The sequence below is a fragment of the Hyaena hyaena genome, unplaced genomic scaffold (genome assembly GCF_003009895.1).
Source record: "Hyaena hyaena isolate Hyena2069 unplaced genomic scaffold, ASM300989v1 scaffold_678, whole genome shotgun sequence".
NCBI classification, from domain to species: Eukaryota; Metazoa; Chordata; class Mammalia; order Carnivora; family Hyaenidae; genus Hyaena; species Hyaena hyaena.
The window spans coordinates 965,611-991,839 of NW_024081305.1; the positions used below are offsets into that span (position 1 = coordinate 965,611).

The following is a 26,229-nucleotide window of genomic DNA, read 5'->3' on the forward strand; positions in this document are numbered from 1 at the left end:
GTTAGTGAGAGAATGCCTTTCTCAAAATGATGCCTTTGAGCAGAGACCTGATGGTTTCTCCAATGATGGAGCAAGTCATGTGGGAATCTGGAGGAAGAGCATTCCAACCTAAAGGAACAGCCTTGGAAAGGCTGAGTTGGGTCGACCAACCCAGCCTTTGGAAGTGGGTCTAAGAATAGCAAGGGAGCCAATGTGGCTGGCATTGGGTGAACCAGGAAAGAATGGTGGGCAGTGGGGTCAGAGAGTTGACTGGGGCAAGATTAGGTAGGCCCTTCTGGTGAGGGAGGTGGGAAACCACTGAAGGTTTTGAGCAGATAGTGATACGAACTGACTTAGGTTTTAAAAGGATCATTCTGGATGCCATGGTGTTGAATATGGAGGCAACAGAAACAGGGAGACCAGTTAGGAACCTCTTATGGAGGTCCAGGTCAGGGAGGCGGTAGTCTGGGTAGGAAAGCATGGAAAAGTAGTGGAATCACTGCCCACCCTCCCCCTTTCCACCACTTTCCCACTACCTCACAGAGCCAACAGGGTTTTCTGGTGGATTGGACATGGATTATGAGAAAAAGCAAGGAGTTAAGGATGACACCAAGTTTTTGTTTGTTCCCTGAGCAACTACAAAAATGGAATTGGCATGTACTGAGATGCGGAGAAACAGATTCTGGGGGAAATCAGAAGTCTGGTTTTGGACATGGTTTCTACACTGGAGATCTGATTACACACCCACGTGGAGATGTCAAATAGGTAGTTGATTGGTGACAAGAATATGGAGCTCAGGGGGCCAGGGTAGAAGTGGTGGAAGTGGAACGTGAGGACTCAGTTCATTCCATAGGCCTCATCCTGTTCTAAATAAATTGTTAGAAAGTCTTCACCAGCCCTGGAATCTGCTCTATCAGACCCCCAGTCCAACTAGCAGTTCTTTATTAATCAATTTTTATTAAGTGCCTACTACATGCCAGGGACTGTGCCAAATATTGGGTATTCAGTGGAGAATAAGACACGCTCCTTGTCCTCATAAGATGTATAGTCTTATAGGGGTTTAGGACAAGAGAAAAGAGGTCTCAGGACAGTGCAATAGAGGTAAGTATGGGGTGCTATTAAACACAAGGGAGAGGCACCTAATCCAGTCTTGGAGGCTCCAGAAAGTGCTATCGAAGCCTACTCCTCAAGAATGAGTAGGGATAGTCAGGTAAAGAGGTGAGAGAGAGGGGTGGAGAGTATTCTAGGCAGAGAAAAGAGCATGTAGCAAGTAAAGAAAAAGTCTGTTCAGGCAAAGGACAAAAGTTCCGTTTAGCATGTCTGTAGTGCAGCAGTGAAGTGGGTAGAAGCAGAGAGGCAGGTAGTGGCTGGAGAATTCATTAGGAGCCACACTACAAAGGATCTTAATGAGCTTTGCTGGGACTTTATTATAAAGCTATGGGAAGCCTTTGAGGACTTTCAAGCAGAGGAAAGAGGCCATAGCAAAGAGTGAACTGGAGGGAGGCAAGGCTGGAAGCAGTTACATCCGGGGTTTGGGGATAGTGGCAATCTCAGACTCATATTGCCCTAAAAATCACCTATAAACATACCCATATAATATGAGGTAGAGCCTGGGGCTGCTTTGCTTAAACTTAGCTAATGGGAGATGCTTTCCAAGATTAATTACTGTGATGGAAAAGAGATACAAGATGCGTGCATTTTAACAGGGGGCTAGGATATGGAAGAAAGCAAGGTGGAGGGCAGTTCTAGGATGGGACAGCCTCCAGGAAGGGCAAGCTCTAGTCGCGGGTTAGGGGTCAGGGGAGCCAAGATCACAAAGCAACAAATTAAAGTCTTTCTACAAGTTGCTTTGTGTCACGTGTGTGCTATTCAGCGTGCCTTTTGGACAGGGCCTGGATTCTGTGTGAAGAGGCTGAGTGCTGGGTGTGTGTTTGGTACTGGATGTTTGTGATGGGAAGTTCTCTCTGAGTCTGTGTTAATGTGCAAAACTCTGGAATGCAAACTGTACAAGTACATACCTGCAGTAGAAAGGAGTATTGCGTGCAATACATGCTCTGCGAGCACAGGCCTTCTGCCGGCCCGTATTCACAAGGCAGTCTCAAACAGTATAGGCTACGGGTTCTGGTCAAACTTAGAGACCCTTTCAGTTCACTTTGCACACAGCAGGAACTCACATATTTATCAAATGAATGATTGTTTCTGTTTTATTAAAGATCAATCGTTGGGGGGGGAATTTATAGGTTTGGTTACAAGCGTACACTAGGTGTTTTAAGCAAAATAAACTCACAGCCCAGCACCAACTTCCATTTACAAAATCTGGCAGTTTACGTACTGTAATGGAGTTTATATACTAGCTGGAGTCCTACATTGTGTAAAAGCTTTCACTATTTCATCTTGTTCAACAAACATTTACCAAACACCTCATCCACGTAGGCAGCACTGGGCTGTTGCTGCCGGAACTCATTTTCCTCTCCTCTGAGCCACCTTAATCTGGGTGCTGCAATTAAAGCTTAATTATATGCTATCTTGTATTGTTCCTTAATTGTTGCATGTGCATGAATCCACGTTCAACTAGGCTGTCTGTTCCTTGGGGGCAGGGACTATATTACAAACTTCACAACAGGCAAGGAACTTAGTGGAGGTGAATATACAGTAAATGAACACCTGCTGTTTGAAGTAGAAGGGAAAAGACCATAAAACTATGTGTAAACCGTAGTACTATATAACATATAAGACTATTGTGAATTAACAAAGATACTCTTTTAATAATAAAATGTAAAATTCAAATCTGGATCTTCATGTTAAAGAAAGGTTTTGTGCATTAATAGAATTGCTGTGATCCCCACAGTGGCTTCATTCTTGTTCTTTTTAATGCAAAACAAGAATGTTTCCTTGAGGATGAGAGTCAAAAGGTAGAATTGGTGGTTTGGCGAACTATTGGATAGCAGAATTATCCTATGGCACTATTGACAGTGGCACTATTGACATTTGACACCAGGTAATCCTTTGTTGTGTGGGGCTGTCCTGCCTTTTGGGGGATGGTTAGCACCATCGTTGGCCTATACAAATTAGATGCTAGTAGCACTCCCTGCCTCCTCCATGCCCCCTCACCCCCCACCAGTTGTGTCCAGACATTGCTAATGTCTCCTGAGGGCAAAAATCACCCTCAGCTGAAAACACATGTCCTATAAGAATTTTGTTCTATTTAGATATTTTTCTTATATAACAAACGATAGGAGAAGGGGGATGAAAAACGATATATATCGCCTACTAGCTATGAGCTAGGCACTATACCTATGTTTTCTGTTTCATCTTACAGGTAAAGAAACTGAGGTTCAGAGAGAGAAAAATCTGCTGAAGATCATAAAGATAAAGCAGTAAAATCAGGATTGCAAGCCAGGCTTGTCTGACTGCAAAGTTTAGTCCTTTCCAGCACACACCCTACTGCCTCTCTGCAAGAAAAACAGCATACCTCAAGCTGAAGCAGTGCAACAAGTATGTCCAAAAATATTTAAAACTTTTGGGGGGAGGGGAATTATTTCTTCTATTCCTTAAACTTAGTTGAATATAAATATATATTGCCCATACGTATAGACCCTGGGGCCCCTCACTACCGTTTAACTCTGGTCTTATCTCTGAAAAACATAGAGCAACACAATGGAATAGCTTCAGTTCTCCTTGTTACAAATTATACAAAATCCAGAGCCTAACGGTGCCAAAAGCAACTGGTATCGTTTACATAAGGGCTGAGAGCTAATAGTTAACTTTCTCTCATTTAATTCCAGAAAGAGTAAATACCGCCTTACTTTACAACTACAAACGGGTAAAATCGAGTAAAATGTCATAAAATGGAGAAGAAAACATTAACCCAAAAGGGAAATGGAAAGCTTGGTTCCAACGCTCCCTCCCTCTCGCGGCTTTCGTTTGCGCTCGGGGCGGGTGCCGGTTGCGCGGCCTCGGTCTCTATCGCCCCCGCCAAGCTCCCGTCCTTGGCGCCCCGAGCTTTCTGGCTTCCTTTCCCGCCCTGGGGCGAGCTCGGCCTCTAGCGGAGAAGCCCATTCCTGAGCCAGGCCTGGAAAAACAACAGCAAAAAACTTTGGCTAGGTTTGCGGCTCAGTGAAAAAAGGCAAACACTCAAGTTTGGTTCGGGGCTGCAGCCGCCGGTTCCGATTTTGGGGTGGGGGTTGGGGGAGGTGTCACAACTCGGTCAGGTTCAAGTGCGCATGTGCGCGAGGAGTCGCTCGGGCACTTATTGAGCGCCCACTGTCTACGAGCGGTCGGTAGTGTGTATCCCGGGCGCGCGGTGGGTGTGTGGGGAGGGCGCGTGCGCGCGCGCGCGGCCGGCGGGGCCGCGCAGGGCGCGTGCGCGCGCGGCGCCAAGGGCTGGGGAGGGGGGCGGTGGGGGTGTGTCCCCGAGGCTCGCTCTTTCGCTCGCTGGCTGGCGCGCTCCTCCGCTCCCTTCCCGGGCGGGGAATCCGGGCCGGGTTGTGGCCGCGGCCGCGTACGTGAGCGCAGTGTCCCGGAGAGGGAGGGCAGGCCGGCCAGGTGGGCGCGAACGGAGCCTCGGCGGGCGGGCGGCCGGAGCGGAGCGGGGCGGTGGGCCGCGCCGGGTGGGCGGGCTGGGGCCGCGGCAGCTGCAGCCCGGAGCCAAGCCGAGCTGTCCGAGCGGGAGCTGCCCGGCCCGCGCTGCTGCTCGTGGCGGGGCGAGGTGAGCTGCGCGGGGACCTCGCGGCGCTGCAGCCCGGGGACTGGGGCGGCTCGGGAACTTCCCACGCTCCGCGCGCCCGCGGGGGCCGGGCCGGCGGCCTGGGGGCCCGGGAGGCAGGCGCCGCCCGGGCAGCGGCTGGTTGGGACGTGGGGGCGCTGCGGCAGTGCCAGTGCCCGCGCTGGCCGGGTGGGGGGTGGCCGCCCGCTCTCCCGTGCGCCGCCTTGTTTATCTCGCCCGCCGCGGGCGCTCGCAGAGGAACCCCCTCCCCAACTTTGAGCGGTTGTCCGGAGTCGCCTCTCGGACGGAGACTGACCTGCCCCCTCCCTGACCCTTTCCGGCTGGGCCGCCAGCCCAACCCTCCCGGCGCCCCGCGCGTTCCTGCCCAATCCACCAAGCGAGCTAGCGAGGAGCGGGCGAGAGCCGGGCTCCGGGACGCGCGCCGCGACACACCCTCCACCTCGGGGGCTGTCCCCTTCCCTTTCTGTCCCCTTTTGTCCACCCCCACTTCCTTACACGAGGTTTAACCCTGCCTCTCCTCACCGGTGGCCCCTGGCCCTCCTTGGAACTGGCACTGTGGGCAAGTGGGGTGCTCGGGTGGGGGCCTGGGCTGGGAGTTTGTCATGTGCAAACAATTTCAAAGGCAGAATTTTCTTCCCTGTCTTGGAGTTCAGGGCTCAGCGCCTTCTCTTTAGGATTGACTCAGAAATCTAAAGAAGCCCACCTGCCAGGCGGCGGGGGGGTGCCACCGCCTGTTTGATATCAGGCTGTCCTGGGCAGTTTTCGGGAGCTTTGGAACATTTCCACCAGGCCGGCGTTTTCATGATGTCAGGCCGCCAGGCGCAGGGTTAAGCACAGGCCACCACTATCTTTTTTATACTCCTCTTTCTAGAAAAGTGTCTCTGGTGCAGTTTGCTTGAAAGTGAGTGATCAACAGGTATTGAAGGTTTTTTTGACGCCCTCCTAAGGTGTTGTGTAAACAGAGGTTCCGGGTCTCAAGGAACTTGAAACACAGGGGAGCACGGCAATTAAGTTAGACTCTACAGGTACTTTTGAGGGCTGCTGTGTTCTCAACACTATGCCAGGCTCTCAAGGAGTGATGATAAGATTCACACAAGAAATCTAAGGCCTCAGAAATTGCATTGACCAGGTGGAAGTATTTGAGAGCTCAAATTCAAATTAATGTGCTATGGCTACCTAAGTCACTGTAAATGCTGGGGGTGGGAGGAGGAATATCGAAGGAAAATTTAGAGTTGGGGAATGGATTTATGCTACTAACTTATGAAATAAGTCAGGCACTTGGAGAGAAACTCACTGGCCAAGGCACAAAGGCAAGAGAGGGAGAAATAACAGGTGCCAGAGGTAGCAGAGGTACTGCCAGAGGAGAATAGGTTCAAACAGTTATCTCAGTGAGGGAGGATACAAAGGATTCAGGAGATGATTCCTTCCAGGGCTTACAGTCTCAGGCAAGAGACAGAAACACTTGAGCACGTGAAATAAGACCTCAAGATAAGGAACAATTAACTGTCGAATGCAAGGTGTAGAAGAGGTGCTACTGGAGCTCAGAGAAGAGTGTTATGGGCAGGAATCGCCAGGACTTTATTCCTGGAGGATGAGACTCTTGAGATGGGTCATGAGGTGCGATTGAACATGGCTTTCCTGAGAGACAGGGGGTGGGGTTGGCCAGACCAGGGAACGTTTCCTGAGCAGGAGATAAAGATGGAGAGGAACAATGGTTAGGATTGTGAAAGTCCTAGAAAGTCAGGCTGGGGAATTGCACTTTACCCTGTGTGTGCTGGGGAGACATTAAAGGTTTTTAAGCCAGAGTGACGTAACGGGAAGGTATTTGGAAACATTTAAAAAGTAATGTTAGGAGACAAATCAGTAGACTTACAGTTGTGGAGTGCTCAGAAGTTGGACTGGAGTAACGAAATGGAAAAGAGGGTGGATTTTAGAAGCATTACTGTTGAAATAATCTGTTGACAGGGGCAGGGTAAAGGAAGGAGATGAATGGAAATTAATTCTTTGTGGAAATTGATTACACGCCAGGGCCTTGGAACTGCTGTAGTTGGTAACTTGAGAAATCGGAAATGTGTATTTTGGAGAGAAGCAATTGACACTCGGGCTGCAGAGATTTCCTGTATTTGCCAGGACATCTAAAAACATAGGTGTCCTGCAAGCCACGGAAGCTCTGGGATTGGTGGGAAACCAGGCTGCCCGAGCTGGGAGAGGAAGGCCCTCAGGGGTGGGGGGTGGGGCATCGTCTTGGTCATAGCAGTAGAGGATGCTAGTGAGTGGAACTGAGGGTCTGAACTGGAAGACTGAGCTGTATTGCCATTCCTATGACATTGCCAGGTCCTGAACCTGAAGTTGGCAGAGCAACTTGGGATTGGAGATTTGAGGGAAGAATGGTATTTGCTAAACACATAAATTGCTGGGTTTTGAAACAAGTTGAATTTTGCTCTCCACTGAGACCTTTAGGCTAGTATAGTCCTGGTGTCCCTTCATAGGTGTGTGTGTGGGGGGGAGAGGGGGTGCAGGGAAGCAACAAGATGGAGGACCAGCAAGAAGCAAGGAGGAAATTTGGGGCTCAGGGATACTGCCTTTCCCAGGGCTGGGTCTGTCTTAACCTGTGCCATTACCAGTGCCTCGAGGAACCTGCAGTGGGGAGCTGGCTGGTTCCGGTTTTTTCCTGAGCTCTGAATTCTGCTTTCTTGTTGCAAGGATGACTTAGGGTGATTTGCTGAACAAATTCCCCAAGCTTCAACTTGCAACATCTGAGGGCTGGTGAATTTGAAAGATGATTGCAGAAAGTTGCAGAATGGAGTGAAGAATATTATTGTAGTTCCTTAGCCTCATGTTTCTCTGAAATGCAGGATCCGTGAACTAGCAGGGGAAGCTGACTTGGGTGGGGAGAGGTGTCCATTGGATATTTTTTCTTTATACGGAATATATGACTGTCAAAATTTCATAGAGCAGTGTTTGAACTAATATATCACTTAAAGAATAGTGTGTTTTGACTCTGACTTACATACATTAAGAAATAAAATTTACATCAGGACCTAGGTATACTAAATCCTGTATGTAAAAATCTTAAGTTCATGAAGCACTACCTTCTTTTGTGTGGTGCAATCTCCTTTGGTACTTTTATTTGCTATTCTTTTATTTTCATTTAAAAATGCTTATTGTCTCCCACTAAGATGACTTAACTGCTCTGTGGGGGACGTAACCCATGGTTTGAAAAACAGTTACGGAGAGTTTTCTCATCTAGTAAGTATTTACTAAGCTGCTCAGGTGCAGGGCTCCCCTTACTGGTGCCGTAAGTGGAAGGAAGCAGGAGGAAGAGATTGAATGTTTACAGGCTAGTTGGAGAGATAAGATATACCTGTGATTGAGGAGCAAGGCAAGATGATTAAATGCCAGAGTGAAACATAAGTACCTGTACGGTTCATAGGAGGGGGCAGGCAGCTTGTGTGAGAGTGGCTTGGGAAAACTTTTGTGAATAGGGAAGGGAGTCTGGGATGACCTCTTTGGGGGTGTCTTGTGGTGCCGCCCAGGTAGGAGGGTGTGTAACATGGACAGAGGCTTGAAGTTAGGATGTGTACAGTGTGTGTAAGAGTGAATAAAAGAGGGTTTTCTTGTTGGAGAGTGGGGGGAAACCAGTCTGGAAAGGTGAGTTACGATCAGAGTGTAGGGGTTATAAACCAGTGACCCAAAGAATGTGTTCTGCCTACAGAAGTGTTATAATTTGGAGTACTCAAAGGTTTTGTAAAATTGGGAACAATCCAGAAAACCTCTGGATTTGGGACTCTATTAAAGAAGCAGACCAGGCAGTGAGTAGAGGCTGCCTCCTGTGCACGGGAGATGGGCCCCGTGGTCGCAGTTGTCATCGTCCTTGGACTCCCTGTCACATCAGTGCAGCCGCTTTACACTCCCTGTTGAGTCTTGCAGGCCTTCATGTTTGCGACCTGATCTTTCAAGAGGCTTAAGTGCCAACCTGGGGGAATTTGGAAGGGCTGTCCAGGTTCTGGATGGCCACTGGCAGATTTGGGTAGGAGTGTGACATGATGGAATCTGAGAGATTTGTGTGCAAGTGATTTGTTTTAGGCAAGTCAACAGTACTTTCTGAGTTGCTGCTGGCTAGGACTTTGAAATATTTTTCTGATGATTGGAATGGTACTAATTAGAAAAGGCTTTGGGCTGTATTCTCTATCGTGAGGCCAGTTTTAGTGACCCCCAGATCTCTCAGACCCTCCTATTTTCTCCTTCTGTCTGGCATGGTTGGATGGTGGCTCCTGGCACGTGTGCTCTGAGAATGATGTTGGGGTAATTGGTGAGATGTGAGTCACAACTGTCAGGTGCCATATAACATTAGATTCTCAGGATCTTTGGTTATGTGAGTCAGTAATAAGGAACAGCAAAGAGAGGGGCTGTTTCATTTCTGATTTCCTTACTCCTAGGATTACCCCAGGGGGTGGGCCTCTAGGATCCAGAAATTCATAATCCAGTATTCAAAATGGCCACAAAAACATTGGTTCAAACTCACTCAGGCTTCAGTGCAAATGACCCCTGAAAACTAGGCTTATTTTGGGACGAGCTGAAGTGAGTAAATCCAGGTCTCTGTGGTCTAGAGACAGTTTGGTTTACCCTAGAAGTCTGTAGCCACCAGTGGTTCAGAACATTTCCCCAGCTAAGCTACAGGTGAGGGCGACCAAACGGTAGTCACCCTGATTACTAAAAATATTGTTGTTATAACATTAACAGAAGTCAAAGCTGAAGTGCTCTTTGCTTCTTAAAAATGTGTTTTAAGGATGTGGCTCTAGGACATGAAGATAACCAGAAGTCAGCCTAACGGTATCGAACTGAACCCGTTTGCTGTCTTATATGGTGGCTCGGTTACTAGAACAGAGAAGTGAGGCAGTAGCTATGGTGCACTGTGGCTTTGGTAAAGTTTCTTAAGATATCATGGTCCGTATTAAATAAGTCATAGAATGTGCTCGTTGGTGTTATTAATTTGACAGTCATATGCAAAATCAGTTAATGAGTGGCACTGAGTCAGCCTGGAAGGGGGGTCTGAAAATGAGTGTCACAGGGTTCTATTCTTGACCTTGAGCTGTTCACCATTTTTTCCAGTGTTGCGGATGGCGATACTGAAACTGTGTTTGTCAGCTTTGCTGATGGCACAGAGGTGGCACAGGTTGCTTATGTAGTAGGTAAATCAAGGTTCACTATCATTCAGCATGAAGGCCCAAATTAAAACAGAAATTCAATAAGGGATAAATATATAAAGTCTGATGTCATTTTAAAAATTTGAATTGTATGGGGCGCCTGGGTGGCTCAGTTGGTTAGGCATCCGACTTTGGTTCAGGTTGTGATCTTGTGGTCCGTGTGTTCGAGCCCCGCATCAGGCTCTGTGCTGACAGCTCAGAGCCTGGAGCCTGCTTTAGATTCTGTCTCCCTCTCTCTCTGCCCTTCCCTCACTCATGATCTATCTATCAAAAATAAATAAATGTTAAAAAAATAATAAAATAAAATTTGAATTGTCATGTATTAAGATGTTCATACATTCTGTTAAATTCATTCTACTTCTAGAGGTACAGCTAAGACCAAATCCAAAATGTAGATGATGTTTTATGCACAGAGATTATTCAAAGGTTTTTATTTTTTTAAACTGGAGTGAAAAATTAGAAATAGCCTAAATATCCAGTGGTGTGAGTGGGCTGGAAGTCATCTATAAGTGATTCTGATGAATATGTCTGTATAATGGAATATTATGATACCATTAAAAATAATGTTTAGAAATAGCTTTAAAATAACATGGACAAATGTTTCTGCTAAAAATTAAGGTATATCTACAATATGATTTCAAATCTTAGAGACAAGGTACGTAGAAAATGTCTGGAAATGGGGTGCCTGGGTGGCTCAGTTGGTCAAGTGTCTGACTTTGACTCAGGTCATGATTTCACAGTGTGAGTTCAAGCCCGGTATCAGGCTCTGTGCTGACAGCTCAGAACCTACAGCCTGCTTTGGATTCCCTGTCTACCTCTCTCTCTGCTCTTCTCTCACTCACACTCTCTCTGTGTGTCTCTGTCTCAAAAATAAATAAACTTTAAAGAATTAAAAAAAAGAGAAAATGGCTGGAAGTAAATATATTAATAATTCTGATACCAAAATATTAACACTGGATGGATGGAGTTAAGTATTTATTTTTACATTTTACATTTATTATTTATACATACTATAATGTGTATTTATAACATAATGGGGGGAAACTGCTATATATTTTTCAATGGGTTTACAGCAAAATTGAAAAGGAACGGAGATTTCCCATTTACCCCCTGCCTGGACACATGCATAGCCTTCCCCACCATCAATTTCCCTCCTGAGGAGCACATTTGTTGCAATTGGGGAACCTACTTTGTCCCGTCTGATCACCCAAAGACCATAGTTTACTTTAGGGTTTACTCTTGTACATTCTAGGAGTTTGGACACTTGTATAATGACATGTACCCACCATTACAGTATCATACAGAGAGAGAGTACTTTTACTGCCCTAAAGTCCTCTGTGCTTTGCCTATTTACCTGTCTCTTCCTCCAACCCTTGGCAACCTCTTTACTTTTTACTGTGGACAGTTTTGCTTTTACCAGAATGCCATATAGTTGGAATGTAGTCTTTTCAGATTGGCTTCTTTTACTTAGTAATACACAATTAAACTTCCTCTGTGTCTTTTGATAGTTTGATAGCTCATTTCTTTTTAGCATTGAAGACCATTCATTGTCTGGATGTACCACAGGTTGTTTATCCATTCCCTTCTGAAGGGCATCTTGGTTGTTTCCAAGTTGTGGTACTTTTTAGGAGTAAAGCTGCTATAAACATCTGTAGCTGTGTAGGTTTTCGTGTGGACGTAAGTTGTCAACTCCTTTGGATAAATACCAAGGGGTGCAATTGCTGGATTGTATGATAAGAGTATGTTTAGTTTTGTAGGGGACTGTCAAACTGTTTTCCAAAGTGGCTGTACCGTTTTACATTCCCCCCAGCAGTGAATGAGAGCTCCTTTTGTTCCATATCCTCACTCGAATTTGGTGTTGTCATTGCTCTGGATTTTGGGCATTCTGGTAGGTGTGTAGTGGTGTCTTGTTTAATTCACATTTACCTAGTGACATGTAATGACATCTTTTCATGTGATTTTCTGCCATCTGTAGATCTCCTTGGGTGAGGTGTCTGTTAAGATCTTTCGCCCATTTTTTTTAAATCAAGTTGTTGGTTTTCTTACTGTTGAGTTTTAAGAGTCTTTTGTATATTATGGATAATTGTCCTCTATCAGATGTGTCTTTTGCAAGTATGTTTTCCCAGTATGTGTTTGTCTTTTCATTCCCTTGAACACTGATATTAAAAAAGAAAAAACAAAAACAAAAAAACGCAACATTTTATTGTTCAAGAACAGGATAGGGTGAGGGTAGATGGTTTATTCAGTGACTCATCTTGAGTACCTACCTACTATGTGTCAAGCGGTGGATTAGGCACTGGAGTCACAAAATAAGACTCAGTCCCTGATCTGAAGTTGATGATCTGATTGAAAGGAGATCAACCCACGAATAGACAGGCACACGGTAGCCTGGGTGATACCCCAGGCATGCCGAAGAGGCAAAGCATGTGGGGTAAAAAGTTTTGAGATTGTTCTGTTGTTCATGCTTTAATGTGAGCCCTGAGTGGGATGAGGTTTTTAAAAAATTGAATCTAGTTCATAACTGGATTAGAAATTCATTGTTCCAACCACAGGATCTCATTTTAGAGACCTCTACTGGTCATTTGACATTTGGGCTATGAGGGGGTGGGAGAGGCATGATTTAAAGGAAACATGAACAAGAAAGACTTTATCCCCAGGAAGGACGCTAGGATGAAGCAGGATCAGGAATGATTAGAGTGAGGACACTATGGGGTGGGTACACAATAGTGCTTTTGAGTGTTTTCATGTATTAGCAGGTATAGGAAAGAGTAGATTTACTCATTGTTGCTCCTGGTGTTCTATCCATATGACCAATGGATAGAACAGTTGGTTTAGCCTTTCTAGTTTCAGATTTCTTATCTGTAGGATGATTATACATTATAGGATTCTTTATCTGTAGAATAATTACACCGAGGTTGATGAGCTCTCAGTTTCCTTTTAACCCTAAATACTGGGAGAACAGATTTCAGTTCGGTATGAAAAAGGGTTTTTTTTTATCTGGCAGAGCTGTCCAACAATGGAAATGTCTTCCCATGGAATAGTGAGCATCCTGTTGTCAGAGGTATTCAATTTGGGCTGAATGCTGTTGATTAGGGATTCTGTAGAAGAGAAGGACAGGAATTAGGCTGACCTCCAAAGTCCTTTCTAGGTCTTAGGGGCAGGTTATTATGTGACTTGTCAAAGCTGAAAGATAATGTGGAGGAGGGAATATACATACCTTCAGTTGCATAGTATTTGAGTCAGCATCATCATGTAAGCTCTTTTAAAAATGTTTGTAAGTGGGTCCCTACACTTTTGAGAGACATCTTTGGGGTCATTTTAGAAAGGTTGAGAAGAACCGTTTCAAGTTTGGTCAGGGTTGTGGCCCCAGGGCTGCTGAAAATGGAATTTGTGGCAGTGGGGTGGAAGTGGCAAATACTAATAAAATAGATTAACATGTAGAAGACCAATGTGTTTATTGGCCAGTTTTATTTGGTAATAATGAATGAATCGAGATGGGGTCCTTTAATTGAATGCTGGGTTCTCTGCTTAGCTGTGGAGGACCAGGAGTGCCCTTGACCATCTCCTTCCTATTTCATTTCCCACACTGCACATTTATATCACCAGGTATAGCATGTTAAACACCATCCTGACACCAGGCATTACACTGAGCCTCATGATGGCTCTGTAGGTTTAGGGACAAAGAGAACAAGAGATGGATAAATTTAAAGAAACTCTGGAGTGGGATTTTCCAGGAAGGCACATACTTGGTTTATATCAGACAATAAGTTTGTGGTTTGAGTTAAAAATGTTTACTTTTTTGGGGGTGCCTGGGTGGCTCAGTCAGTTAAGTGTCTGATTTCATCTCAGGTCATGATCTCACAGTCTGTGAGTTCAAGCCCCGAGTCAGACTCTGTTAACAGCTCAGAGCCTGGAGCCTGCTTCAGAGTCTGTGTCTCCCTCTTTCTCTGCCCTTCCTCCACTCGCATTCTCTCTCTCAAAAATAAAATAAAAACATTAAAAAATTAAAATGTTTACTTTTTCATTTTTATTTATAGCTTACACATAGAAAATTGATTTAGTTTAATTTTGTCTAAATTTTACTTAAATATATGGTTGTTTAGAATCCACTCTGATTATTTAAAGTTTTTAGATTTCCTTCCTGATATTTTTGGATTACTTTTTTTTGTTGTTGGGGGGCACTGTTAGGGCTAAATCCCATAGCAGAAGTTTCTTAGAAGGCTCTGCAGAGAGAAGGGAGGTTAATTTCATCTTTGGAGAATATCACAAGATGATTTCTGCCAGCCATTGTCCATCTTGACATTTTGGCACCTGAAAAATCCGTATTTGGCAAGAAAGTGCTCTCCATACACGGAGTAAAGGAATTTGGGGTACACAAAATAGGGAACAGCAACTTTAGCTACATGTAGGAAACATAGGCAGAACTTGATTATTCAGAACTAAAGTTAGAAATGTTTGTGCACTTAAAGTGCCCAGGTCTCCTTTAACTCAGTATCATTTGGGGCTCACAGTGTACAGCACATCAGCTGTGCTCATTGAATTGCTGTGAACCAGTTCCTTGGGCCACATATAGGAGGCATGGGAACTACTCAGACTATCACAAGCTTTTTATTTTTTAAAGCAAAGTATGATAAGAAATAACCGTTCACAGCCTTTTTTGTTCTCTGAGTATTGGGAAGCCATAAAACTCTTAAAGTAAAAACAACCACATTCAGTGGCTGGTTTCTTTCTTTCTTTCTTTCTTTTTTTTTTTCCCCAAAGTGCTGGCGGAATGAAAAACTCCCTCTCCTCTTTCTATTTTTCTTCTGCTGCAAATGAATTGCTCTTGGTGTGCCGTTCTTAAATTCATGTGTCCTCTATCCATTTTAATCTTGTTATCTATTTTTATGGTGACTGTCGCCATGGTACTCGAGCTCTTTACATAGCACAACAGAGATTTCAGATGTCTGATAGGACAGCTCAAAGTTCTGCTGCAGCCAGCAGAGAAACAGTGTTTGAGTAGCTTTTTTTTTTAATTGTATAATTTGCATACAGTGGAATGCTTAGATCTTAAGTGTGCTTTTAAGTCAGTTTTGACAAATGCATTTTGAGACAGGACATTTCCATCAACCCAGATATGTTCCTTATGACCATTTCCACATGATCCTCCCCCGCAACCAGAAGTATTTCAGCTCTCATTTCTGTCATCCTCGGTTAGTTTTGCCTTAGTAGGATCTTAATATTAAAATGTGTTTCTGAGTAGTGCTTTGAAAAGGTAGAGGAGTATGTTAGAAAATCAGTATTCTATATGGTTAGGTGGCCCTTGTAATAAGTAAATAATTTTTGGCACTTGTGTGCGGTGGCATTCAGATTCCTTCTCATTAATCCAAGGCATCCAGATTAATGTCAGGAATTCTGATTCCCAGGTAGGTCTGAGGCACAGCCAGCCCAGTGTATGATACGTGTGGTTGGGCAAGGGCTCCCATTAGTGGTGAGTGTGTTTAGTTGGTTGTGCCTGGGAAAGCTAGAACACTCAGCTAGAAGAACTGGAATTGCTCCTAGGACATGCCCTTGGATTACCCAGAAAGCCCGCTGACATACTTTATATCTTCTGTCTCTTCCTTGAACTAGCATATACATTTAAGGATTCACAGAGTTGTAATACTGTAACAAGATCCATGTTGCAAAGCCCACTGTCTGCACTGCTGAGAGCTCAGCCTCCTGGAAAGCATGTGTCAGATTCAGATAGACATTGCCCCCAACACATTATTAAAATGTATTGAACAGGGTCAGTTTCTTTCTTTTTAAAAAACTTAAATGGCTAAATGAAACTTTCATTACAAAAGTAGTACATGGATACATTCTCTGTTGGAAAAGAAAACAATGCAAACCTTCCAGAGGAAACAAAATCTTCCTTGACAACCACTCCCAATCCCAGTCCTTCTCCAGAAGTTAACCACTGTTAGGAGTTTGTTGGTGTCCAGATGCTTTCCATACTTGGGTTTATACCTATAGAACTTAAAACAAGTTAAGTGTATTGCACTTCGAGCACTGTACTGTTGCTATCCTGTCTCCCACAACAGAGCATCTTGGTGATTGCTTCCTGTCCCTATGTATATCTGGGACTTTTTGATTTTGTCTAATTCCTGCATGGCCTTCTTGAGAACCTTCCTAAGTGATGGACATTTATTTCTAAATCTTCTACTGTTACAAAACCTGTTATAATAAATTCCACTGCACATGTCTCTTTGCAACACAGGTGAGTGTTTTCTAGGGTACAGAAAGAGCAAGTGCTCTAGGCACTCCAATTTGAAATTTTTTTTTAATTTTTTTAATGTTTTTATTTATTTCTAGGAGAGAGAGAGACAGCGTGAGCAGGGGAGGGTCAGAGAGAGAGGGAGTCACAGACTGAAACAGACTCCAGGCTCTGAGCTGGCAGTCAGCACAGAGCCCGACACGGGGCTCGAACCCACGAACCGCGAGATCATGACCTAAGCGAAAGTAGGACGCTTAACCGACTAAGCCACCCAGGCGCCCCTCCAATTTGAAATCTTAAGGAAGATACATTACAAGGTTAGTTACTAGCTTAGACTTAATGTAGGCCAGGGAATACTTGAAGCATGCTCACACATGAAGCAAATCTTTCCTTCTTTCCTTCTTTCCTTCCTTCCTTCCTTCCTTCCTTCCTTCCTTCCTTCCTTCCTTCCTTCCTTCCTTCCTTCCTTCCTTCCCTCCCCTCCCTCTCTTTCTTTTTTTTTTCTTTTTTCTTTAGTTAATGTATTATTTATTTCTCAGAGAGACAGACAGACAGCATGAACAGGGGAGTGTCAGAGAGAGGGAGACACAGAATCCAAAACAGGCTCCAGGCTCTGAACTGGCTGTCAGCACAGAGCCCGACATGGGGCTCAAACCCACGAACTGTGAGATCATGATCTGAGCTGAAGTCAGATACCCAACCAACTGAGCCACCTAGGCATCCCCCTCCCTCTCTTTCTTGTTGACACACAATGTTATATTAGTTTCAGGTATACAACATAGTGATTCAACAATTCTAAACCATAAGTGTAGCTACCATCTGTCACCATGCAACTCTCTTACAATACCATTGGTTGTATTCCCTATGCTGTGCTTTTCATCCCCATGCCTTACTCATTCCATGACTGGAAGCCTATACCTCTCACTCCCCTTCATCCATTTGGCTGTCCCCTCACCCTCATCCCCTCTGGCAACCATCAGTTCTCTATATTTATGAGTCTGATTCTGCTTTTTTATTTGCTTTGTTTTTTAGATTTCACATATGAATGAAATCATACAGTATTTGTCTTTCTCTGACTTATTTCACATAGTGTAATATCCTCTAGGTCCATCCATGTTGTTGCAAGTGGCAAGATCTCTCTTTTTTTTTTTTTTTTGTGGCTGGGTAATATTCCATTCTATATATACCCTGCATCTTACTTATCCATCCATGGACACCGGGTTGCTTCCATATCTTGGCTGTTGTAAATAATGCTTCCGTAAACATAAGGATGCATATACCTTTTCAAATTAGTATTTTTATTTTCTTTTCAGTAGTGGAATCATATGGCATTTCTGTTTTTTTAACATTTTTTTTATTTCTGAGAGAGAGAGAGACAGCGTGATCAGGGGAAGGTCAGAGAGAGAGGGAGATACAAAATCTGAAGCAGGCTTCAGGCTCTGAGCTGGCTGTCAGCACCTGGGGCTTGAACCCACGAACTGCGAGATCATGACCTGAGCCGAAGTCAGACGCTTAACTGACTGAGCCACCTAGGCGCCCCTGGCATTTCTATTTTTAATACTAGAAATACTAGAAATATTTATATATTTGTTTAAGTATTATAAATAAAATAAATGTCTTAACTCCATACTGTTTTCACACTGGCTGCACCAATTTGTATTCCCACCAGCAGTGCATGAGAGTTCTTTTTTCATTACAACCTCACCAATCCTTGTGATTTCTTTTTTTAATTTTAAAATTCTTAAAATTTCTTTTTGAGTTTAACCTTTCTGACAGGTGTAAGGTGATTTCTCATTATGCTTTTGATTTGCTTTTCCCTGATAATTAGTGATGTGCAGCATTGTTTCATGTGTTTCTTGGCCATCTTTATGTCTTCTTGGAGAAATATCTATTCAGTTTCTCTGCCCATTTTTAATTGGATTATTTATTTTTTTGGTATTGAGTTGTATAATTTCTTCATATATTTTGGATAGTAACCCCTTATTGAATATACTATTTGCAGATAAATTCTCCCATTCACTAGAGTTGGCTTTTTATTTTGTTGATGGTTTCCTTTATTGTGCAAAAACATTTATTTTGATGAAGTTCCAATACTTTATTTTTTGCTTTTGTTTCTCTTGCCTTAGAAGGCAAGTCTAGAAAAATGTTGCTAAGGCCAATGTCAAAGAAGGTACTGCCCATGTTCTCTTCTAGGATTTTCATGGTTTCAGGTCTCACATTTAGCTTTTGATCCATTTTCGGTTTCTTTTTGTGTATGGTGTAAGCAAGTGGTCATTCTTTCGCGTGTAGCTGTTCCATTTTCCCAGCACTATGTATTGAAGAGACTGTCTTTTCCCCGTTGTGTATTCTTGCCTCCCTTGTCATAGATTAATTGGCCATATAAGCATGGGTTTATTTCTGGACCTATTCTGTGCTTTTGATCCATGTGTCTGTTTTTGTGCCAGTACCATACTGTTTTGTGTATGGTAGCTTTGTAGCATATCTTGAAATCTGGCATTATGATACACCCAGACTTGTTCTTCTTTCTCAATATGGGTTTGGCCATTCTGGGCCTTTTGTGGTTCCTCAGAAATTTAAGTATTGTTTGTTTTAATTCTGTGAAAATTGCTATTTTGGGTTTGCTTCAAATCTGTAGATTGCTTTGGGTAGTATGGACATTTTAATAACATTACTTCTTCTAATCCATGAGCATGTGTCATCATTAATTCCTTTCACTGATGTTTTAAAGTTTGCAGTGTACATGTCTTTCACCTCCTTGGTTAAGTTCATGCATAGGTATTTTATTCTTTTTGGTGTGGTTGTAAATGGAATTGTTTTCCTAATTTTTCTCTCTGCTATTTTATTAGTTTGTAGAAATACAACTGATTTCTGGGTATTAATTTTGTGTCCTGCAACTGTATTGAAATCATTTATAACTTCTAGTAGTTTTTTGGTGGGGCTTTTACTGTTTTCTATGTATAGTATTATGTCATTTGCAGATAGTGACACTTTAACTTCTTTACCAATTTGGATGCCTTTTTTCCCCCGTCTCATGTCTGATCACTCTGGCCAGGATGAAGCAATTGTTTTCTAAGACGAGGGCAGGATTTAAGGGATTTAGGTAGTGCTAGATGTGTGCCCCCTGCGAGCCATGGCTGATTGGTCAGAAGGGTTGGTGTTGGCAAGAGCGCCTCTGAGCCCAATGGTCCATTGTCTTTGGTCTCCCCAAGGACTTTGGTCTGCATGTTGGTTGTGGTTACATGGAGAAGAATCACCGGATGATAAGCAGCACACTGAGGATCCTGGATGCTAAATTCTAAATCCGGTTAATTTCCTAACAGGAGACCTTTAATGCATCTGTAATTCTTTTCCATGACATCTTTAGAATACAAAGTGTGGCTTAAATGCTAAAGCCAAGGGTGAGGCACATTTGCAAGCATTTTAGTGTTCTTAAAAAAAAATGTAGAACACTGTCATGTTACTTTTATTAACAGTTTCATTTTATTTGGAGAAGGATGATGTGTGTCTCTCTGTATTTGCCCTTCTTGCCATCATCTCTAGATTTCTGAGAACTCCTAGAAATCATGAAAATTCATCATGTCAGGCCAAGTCCTTGCCTTTAGGAGCCAATGTGGCAAGGGAGGGCTAGGCTGTGTCCCTCTTGAAGTCATATGCTGGTGCTGCTGGTCACCCTGGTCCTGACCCCAGGGAACTCCACTGTTGCATTAAAACCATTGTCCAAACCCAGTAATGCATTTATATTGCCTTCTTTTGAGGGTATTGAGGCGTCTCCTCCTCTTGTTTCCCTGGGGTGTCAACAGGCATTCCCTCTTTGGTCCTTTAGGATTTGGGGACAAAGTTGGCACCCCACCTTATCTCTCCCATTTGATAGATTCTCTCGGAGCCCTTCTGGCCTTGATCTTCCTGGCCTTTTTAGCATGCCCTCTCCATCACACCACACAGCCCGTTTAGGCGACTGTCCTCTCCTTTACAATTTCTCTTTTTCTTGGGCAGCAACCAGTGTCCCCACTGTGGATTAGTCTCTAAATTTGTGGGGTGGGGGGTAGTGGGCAGTGCGTTTCTTTTCATTTTTAGTACTCTTAGTGGTGCTGGACAAAACAGTTGGTTTGTTGGTCTTTTGGCCTTTGTGATCACAGTCTGATCTGTAGTGACACAGAGGTCTTTTTATGGGGTTCAGATTGTTGCCCCAGAGCTTTTATATAGTTTTAATTTTAATTTTTTTTCCTTAAATGTATTACATTGCCTCTATCGTTGTTAAAATTTACTGGCTGCTTTCCACCCTATTTGTTCAAAATTTCCCCTGTAATCTTCCCATAAGTTTGGCTCATTGTTACCCAGAGTTTGGTGCCTTATTTCTATTTTTATAAATATTATTATTATTTTGGCTATCATTTATTGGGTACTCCACAAGGAAGGGACAATGCTTAGAACTTGAAGTACATTTTTTCATTTTTTTCCTAGGCTTCTCTGTCAGACCAAGGAAATCAGAATCTCTAGGAAGAGGAGTGTGGAGACTTAAAAACCAAGACACTCTTTTTTTCTTTTTAATTTTTTTATTGTTTATTTTTGAGAGAGAGACAGAATGTGAGCTGGGGAGGGGCAGAAAGAAAGTGAGACACAGAATCTGAAACAGGCTCCAGGCTCTGAGCTGTCAGCACAGAGCCTGACAGAGGGCTTGAGCTCACAAACTCTGAGATCATGACCTGAGCCAAAGTCAGACGCTTAACCAACTGAGCCACCCAGGAGCCCCCAAAACCAAGACACTCTTGAAAAAAAGCTGCATTGCTTCCTCAAAGCTCCAAATTATCCTTTGAGTAGGAGCCAGTGTTTTCCTCATTTTATAGGTGAGGAAACTGAGACACTTAGAGATGAGGTAATTTGCCCGAGGTCACATAACTGGGAAGTTCATTTGCAATCCAGTCTCACTGTGTATTCTCTTGGGGGTATTTATAAAAGTGTTAAATAAGAATAATTGTAGTCCTCACCCTGGGTGAGCCCCACACTTGATACTTGGCTATCATAATGCCCATTTCATTTCCTCTTCCAGGCCCAAACCACCAATACCACATTAACCTCTCTGTGACACAAATTTTTACTAACAAGGAGCCTTCAAGAGGCCATTTAGTCTAGACTCTTACTCTTCTTGATGCATAGTTTTCCTGCATAAGAAAGTAGACAGAGCATAGCTTTTGGAATCAGACCTATCTGATTTAATCACATCTCTGTTCTGTCACTTTCTAGCTGTGTGGCCTTGGGCATATTACTTAACCTCTCTGAGTCTCAGCATCTCAATTGTAAAAAGGAAAAGATGATGGTACTTGTCTCATGGGATTATCATGAGGGATGAAATGTGATACAGTATATTAAGTGCTCAGCAAGTGACTGACCTGTAAATCTTTGGCAGATAATAGCTTTTGGAACATTCCTGAAGGAACATCAGTCTTTGAAATGCTGTTTATTGCATAGAAGATCTCTTCTTTTGCTACTTTATTCTGTAACAGTTCTAATGAAGTGGTTAGACGCACTTTTGTTTTCTTGTGCACATGTCAGTGCCTTTTCCCTCAAAAGGTCCTAGTCCTCTGTTGGCCCTGAACTAAGTATAGTTGACCTGCCAGCCTGATAACAGGGGTGAGACTCCATGTGTGGTGGCCTCCTTGACTGTCCTTGAGGCAGGCAGGAGCTCACCAGTGCTGCATAACCGTGGCCTGTGTGTCTTGGCCTACCAAGTGCTGATTTCATCCTTCACTTCTCTCAAAACTCAGGAGTGAGAGCCATCTGGTCTCTGTGATTGATCCACATTTATTTTGGCACTTTGGCTTAGAACATCCCCACCAGTGAGCTCTCTCTGACCAGTGCCATTAGCCTATCCGTTTCAGGGGAAACATTCAAGGGTGGACACCCTGATATACTGAGCCAAGACTGGGGTGACTGACCACTCATTCACCAGCTCCCCCATCTCTGTTTCATCTTTGAACTCCTCAGCCCCACAGTTATTGGGGCATGAAGATTCCTTAAACAGCCTTCTTCAGAGAAAGGAACTTCCTTAGCAGTTGTGCTTTGGGTAATCAACCTTGCGCACCGTGTTCATTTTTCACTGTGTATTTAAACAGTCTTCCTTTATGATGTCTGACTTTCTGTTTTCTGGGGAAACGTGTCTGTCTCCCTCACTCTCAAGGCATTCTGCAGATTTTAAAAAAAAATAGATTCATAACATACTTTATTTCAATTTAATTAACTTATGTCGAACACTTACAATTTTATCATGTGTATTCATCTAACTTTATGAACTTAATCCTAAGAACCATCTTTTTCTCAGGGTTCAGTGTCAGAGTGCTGGATGTTCTTTGCCTTTTCCTGAAAGAAGCCCATTCTGATTCGTTCATCTAATTATACAGCACAAATATATGAATGTAGCTCCGGAGCATATTAAGGGCTTTTATAAACAAGCGCTTGGATGTGTGATCCAGGTGGGAGCTCAATGAGGCCTATAGTTCTTTAAAAGCAGGGTCTGAAGCTTAGGCTTCATAAGTATTGGGTTCATTGGTAAGAGCCTGGCACATGTGTTGAATATCAGTAGGTTTTTAAAAATGCTGGTGTGTTTGTTCTGGGGTGCTGCTTTCCCTGGGTTTCTGGTGAGTCAGTGCTGAATTGTTTCCCGTGTGGGTTTGCCCCGGTGTGGGCCTGATCCGGATCTGGGTCAGAGGCTGGAATCTGGAATCTGAAGCTGAAGTGTCTACCGGAGGCAGGCATTGGAGGTGGCTCAGAGAGGCCGGTCGAATTATGCCTCAGGGAGCTTTGGCAGCAGGCCTTGACCCTGGGCAGGGCACCAACAGTGAGATTTTGGCTTGGAGGACCTGTGTGCAGAGAGCGAAATGAGCAGGGGCCAGGTCATGTGGGAGACGGGCAGGGGCCTGGGCTCTGGCTTTCAACTGCAAGGGCTAAGCTGTCTGGCTAGGTGTTGAACTCTAAGCCCTGATCCCTGGGGTTGATGCATTGTGGCCATCAGGCCTCCAGGTGGAATATGCTGGACTCCTCGGTTCCCCTGTCTTGCTGAAATCAGTTTTGTTGTTATTTCAGTTAATTAGTGGCTCACATGCGGTCTCCTCCTTGGTTTCCCTCAGAGCCAGTCATTGTACTACTGGCCCTGGTTGCATATCCTTTGCTAATTGCAATTCCCAGATGCCAACTTGACAGTGGCTACCGAGCATTCAGAGTGGCACGTTGTGTTACTTAGCTATCTAGCACTGGCCTGGATGAAGGGAATAGGGGAAGGAAACACATCTGTTGAGTTTCTTCCTGGTGCTGGGAACTTTTCTCATTTTTCACAGGTGAGGCAGGATATTGAGGTTCCAGGATGGTGACTGAGTGCCACAGATCTCACAGGTGGAGGTAGACCTGTTCACATCCCTATCTACCATCTGTTCTTTCCCTAGAGAAGTGCCCTCTGCAGGGAGTGTGCCTTGGCTTAGCTTCTCCTGCACAAGCTGGGTGTTCATTTTGATGAGCCAGGTCCAGCCCCTCAGCAGTGTCTAGCTTTCCCCCCTCTCAGCCACGGCATTCCTGGGGGATTGGAAGCATTCCGGTTGGTTATCAGAGGAATGCTTCCCTCTCAGAACATAGCAGAGTCTCCCAGAGGAAGGTGATAGAGTGATAGGGTGAGGAGCTGCCCCTCCACCCAAATCTGGAAACAGAAAACATGCATAGTTAATTGGGGAGTGGGAAATAAAGGAAAACTTAGATTAAAAACTGATCTGTAGAGGCCTGCCACCTCCCTTCTGGCCAGATAGGTCTATAGCCATTGGCCTGTCAGCCATTTTGGTCTTAGAACAAATTCTGGTGTCCAGCTCCTATTTCAGGATTTAAATGCTTTCAGCCGCTAGAATATTCTGTCATGCCAACATCACTTTTCTTGTGATTTATAGTTTCCAAGAATATAGCTTCCCATTGGCTTGCATCTTAGACCGGTGCCTCCCCAGTTAATCTTGGATTCCTGAGAGGTATTTGGGTAGCACCTTGATCCCTCTCCTTACCTGTTTGTCTTTCCTGGTTAGGTTTCTCTGAGTTGACCTATCTTGTCTGCATGTGCATGGTTTCTTATGTTTAATTTTGGGGCTCACACTGCTGACTGGCCTCTAGGCCAGGTGGCACCTTTCTTGGGCACCTGAAGCCCCTCTGTGCTCTGATCATCCACCACAGGAGAGGGCTGCTGCCATTTCATTACCTGTTGATTCCCCAGGCAAGGCAGCCGGTGGCTCTCACCCTCTTTACAAGCCTCCCACCTGTATATTTAGCATTGTCGACAAATGCGATTATTATTTTCTCCAGTTTTATTGAGAAATAATTGACCTGTATCACTGCACAAGTTGAAAGCATACGGCATGATGGCTTGACTTACATATTTTGTGAAATGATGATCACAACAGATTCAGCTAATATCTATCTTCTCATATAGATATCATAAAAAGGAAAGAATGAAGAAAAGAAGAAAAATGTTCTTTAGGATTTACTCTCTTAACATCTTGCCTGTAGATCACACAACAGTGTTGGCTCTGGTCATCATGCTGGCCATCACTCATCTTCCCACTGGAAGTTTGTGCCTTCTGATTCTCTCCTTTGCCTGCCTTTGGTAACTACAAGTCTGATCTCTTTTTCTATGAGTTTTTGTTTGCTTGTTTGTCTGTTTTGCCCCCACCCCCTTTTTTTTAGATTCCACATGTAAGTAAGATTATACAGTATATGTCTTTCTCCATGTGTCTTCACTTAGCAAAATGCCTTCAAGGTCTAGCCACGTTGTTGTAAATGGTAGGATTTACTCATTTTTCATGGCTGAATAACATTCCATAGTGTATATATATATATCTTCTTTATTCATCCGTTGCTGGACACTTGGATTGTTTCTATTTCTTAGCTATTGTAAATAATGCTGCTGTGAACATGGTGGGGGCGGTGCAGAGATATCTGTTTGAGTTAAGGTTTTCTGTACGTTTGGGTAAATTCCTAGAAGTGGAATTACTGATATGGTCATGCTGGTTTTAATTTTCGAGGGCCCTCCATACTATTTTCCACAGCAACTGCATTGGTTTACATTCCTGCCCACAGAGCACAAGTGCTCCCTTTTCTCCACATCCTGGCTAAACTCCTTGTCTTGTGTCTTTTTGATGATGGCTATTCTGACAGGTGTGAGGTGGTATCTCATTGTGGTTTTACTTTGCATTTCCTTGATGATGAGTGACGTTGAGCATCTTTTCATGTATATCTTCTTTGGAGAAATGTCTATTCACGTACTTTGCTCACTTTTAATTGGGTTATTTGTGGGTTTTGTTGTTGTTTGTTTCTTGCTGTTGAGTTCTTTATATGTTTTGGATATTAATCCCTTATCAGATACATGGTTTGCAAGTATTTTTCCCCCCATTCTGTAGATTGTCTTTAGGGAATGTGATTATTCATTCAAATAACTGTTGAATCCAAAATAGTTTTTTCTACTTTAACCACTTTCATGAAAAAAAGGTAGAGAATGCATCTCTCACCCCCCCTCCCCCCTTTGTTTGATCTCAGGATTGGCACCTTCGGCAACGTTACTACACAGGCTTCCCTTTCTGGTATGTGCACTGCTCAGGGCCTTATGCTAATGGGCTCTGGATTAAATTCTCACCTCCATATTTTATTATTATGTTTTAAAATTCCTTTTAATGTTTGTTTATATTTGAGAGAAAGGGGGGTGGCATATGAGCAGGGGAGGGGCAGAGAGAGAAAGGGAGACACAGAATTTGAAACAGACTCCAGGCTCTGAGCTGTCAGCATTGAGCCTGATGCAGGGCTCGAACCCAACCAGCTGTGAGTTCATGACCTGAGCTAAAGTCAGATTCGTAACTGACTGAGCCACCGAGAAGCCCCTCACCTCCATGTTTTATATTTTGGGGGTGGTTCTTTTGTTGCCAGCTTGAGCTTTCCATTACTATGAAAAGTAATAGATCTCTTCTGTCAGATCCCTTCTTCTAATAGATCCCTTCTTCCCAGTGAAACTCACACTTTCTTCCTCAGTCCTATGACGATGAGATAAGGCCATGGGAAGGCATCAGGGC

At 43.8% G+C, this 26,229-nt stretch overlaps 1 protein-coding gene across 3 annotated transcripts in view; it reads left to right on the top strand.

The window, feature by feature from the left end:
- Nucleotides 1-4,242: 4,242 nt before the first annotated feature.
- Nucleotides 4,243-26,229, top strand: part of ZNF395 (zinc finger protein 395) — a 44,644-nt gene continuing 22,657 nt past the window's right edge. The window contains exon 1 of one of the 3 annotated variants that reach the window (XM_039217172.1): nt 4,243-4,262. The gene's annotated coding sequence lies outside the window, so the exon portion shown is untranslated. Of the gene's footprint in view, nt 4,263-4,472; nt 4,525-4,624; nt 4,688-26,229 lie in introns of those variants that run through there. The other 2 variants (XM_039217169.1, XM_039217171.1) reach the window with 2 other exon arrangements.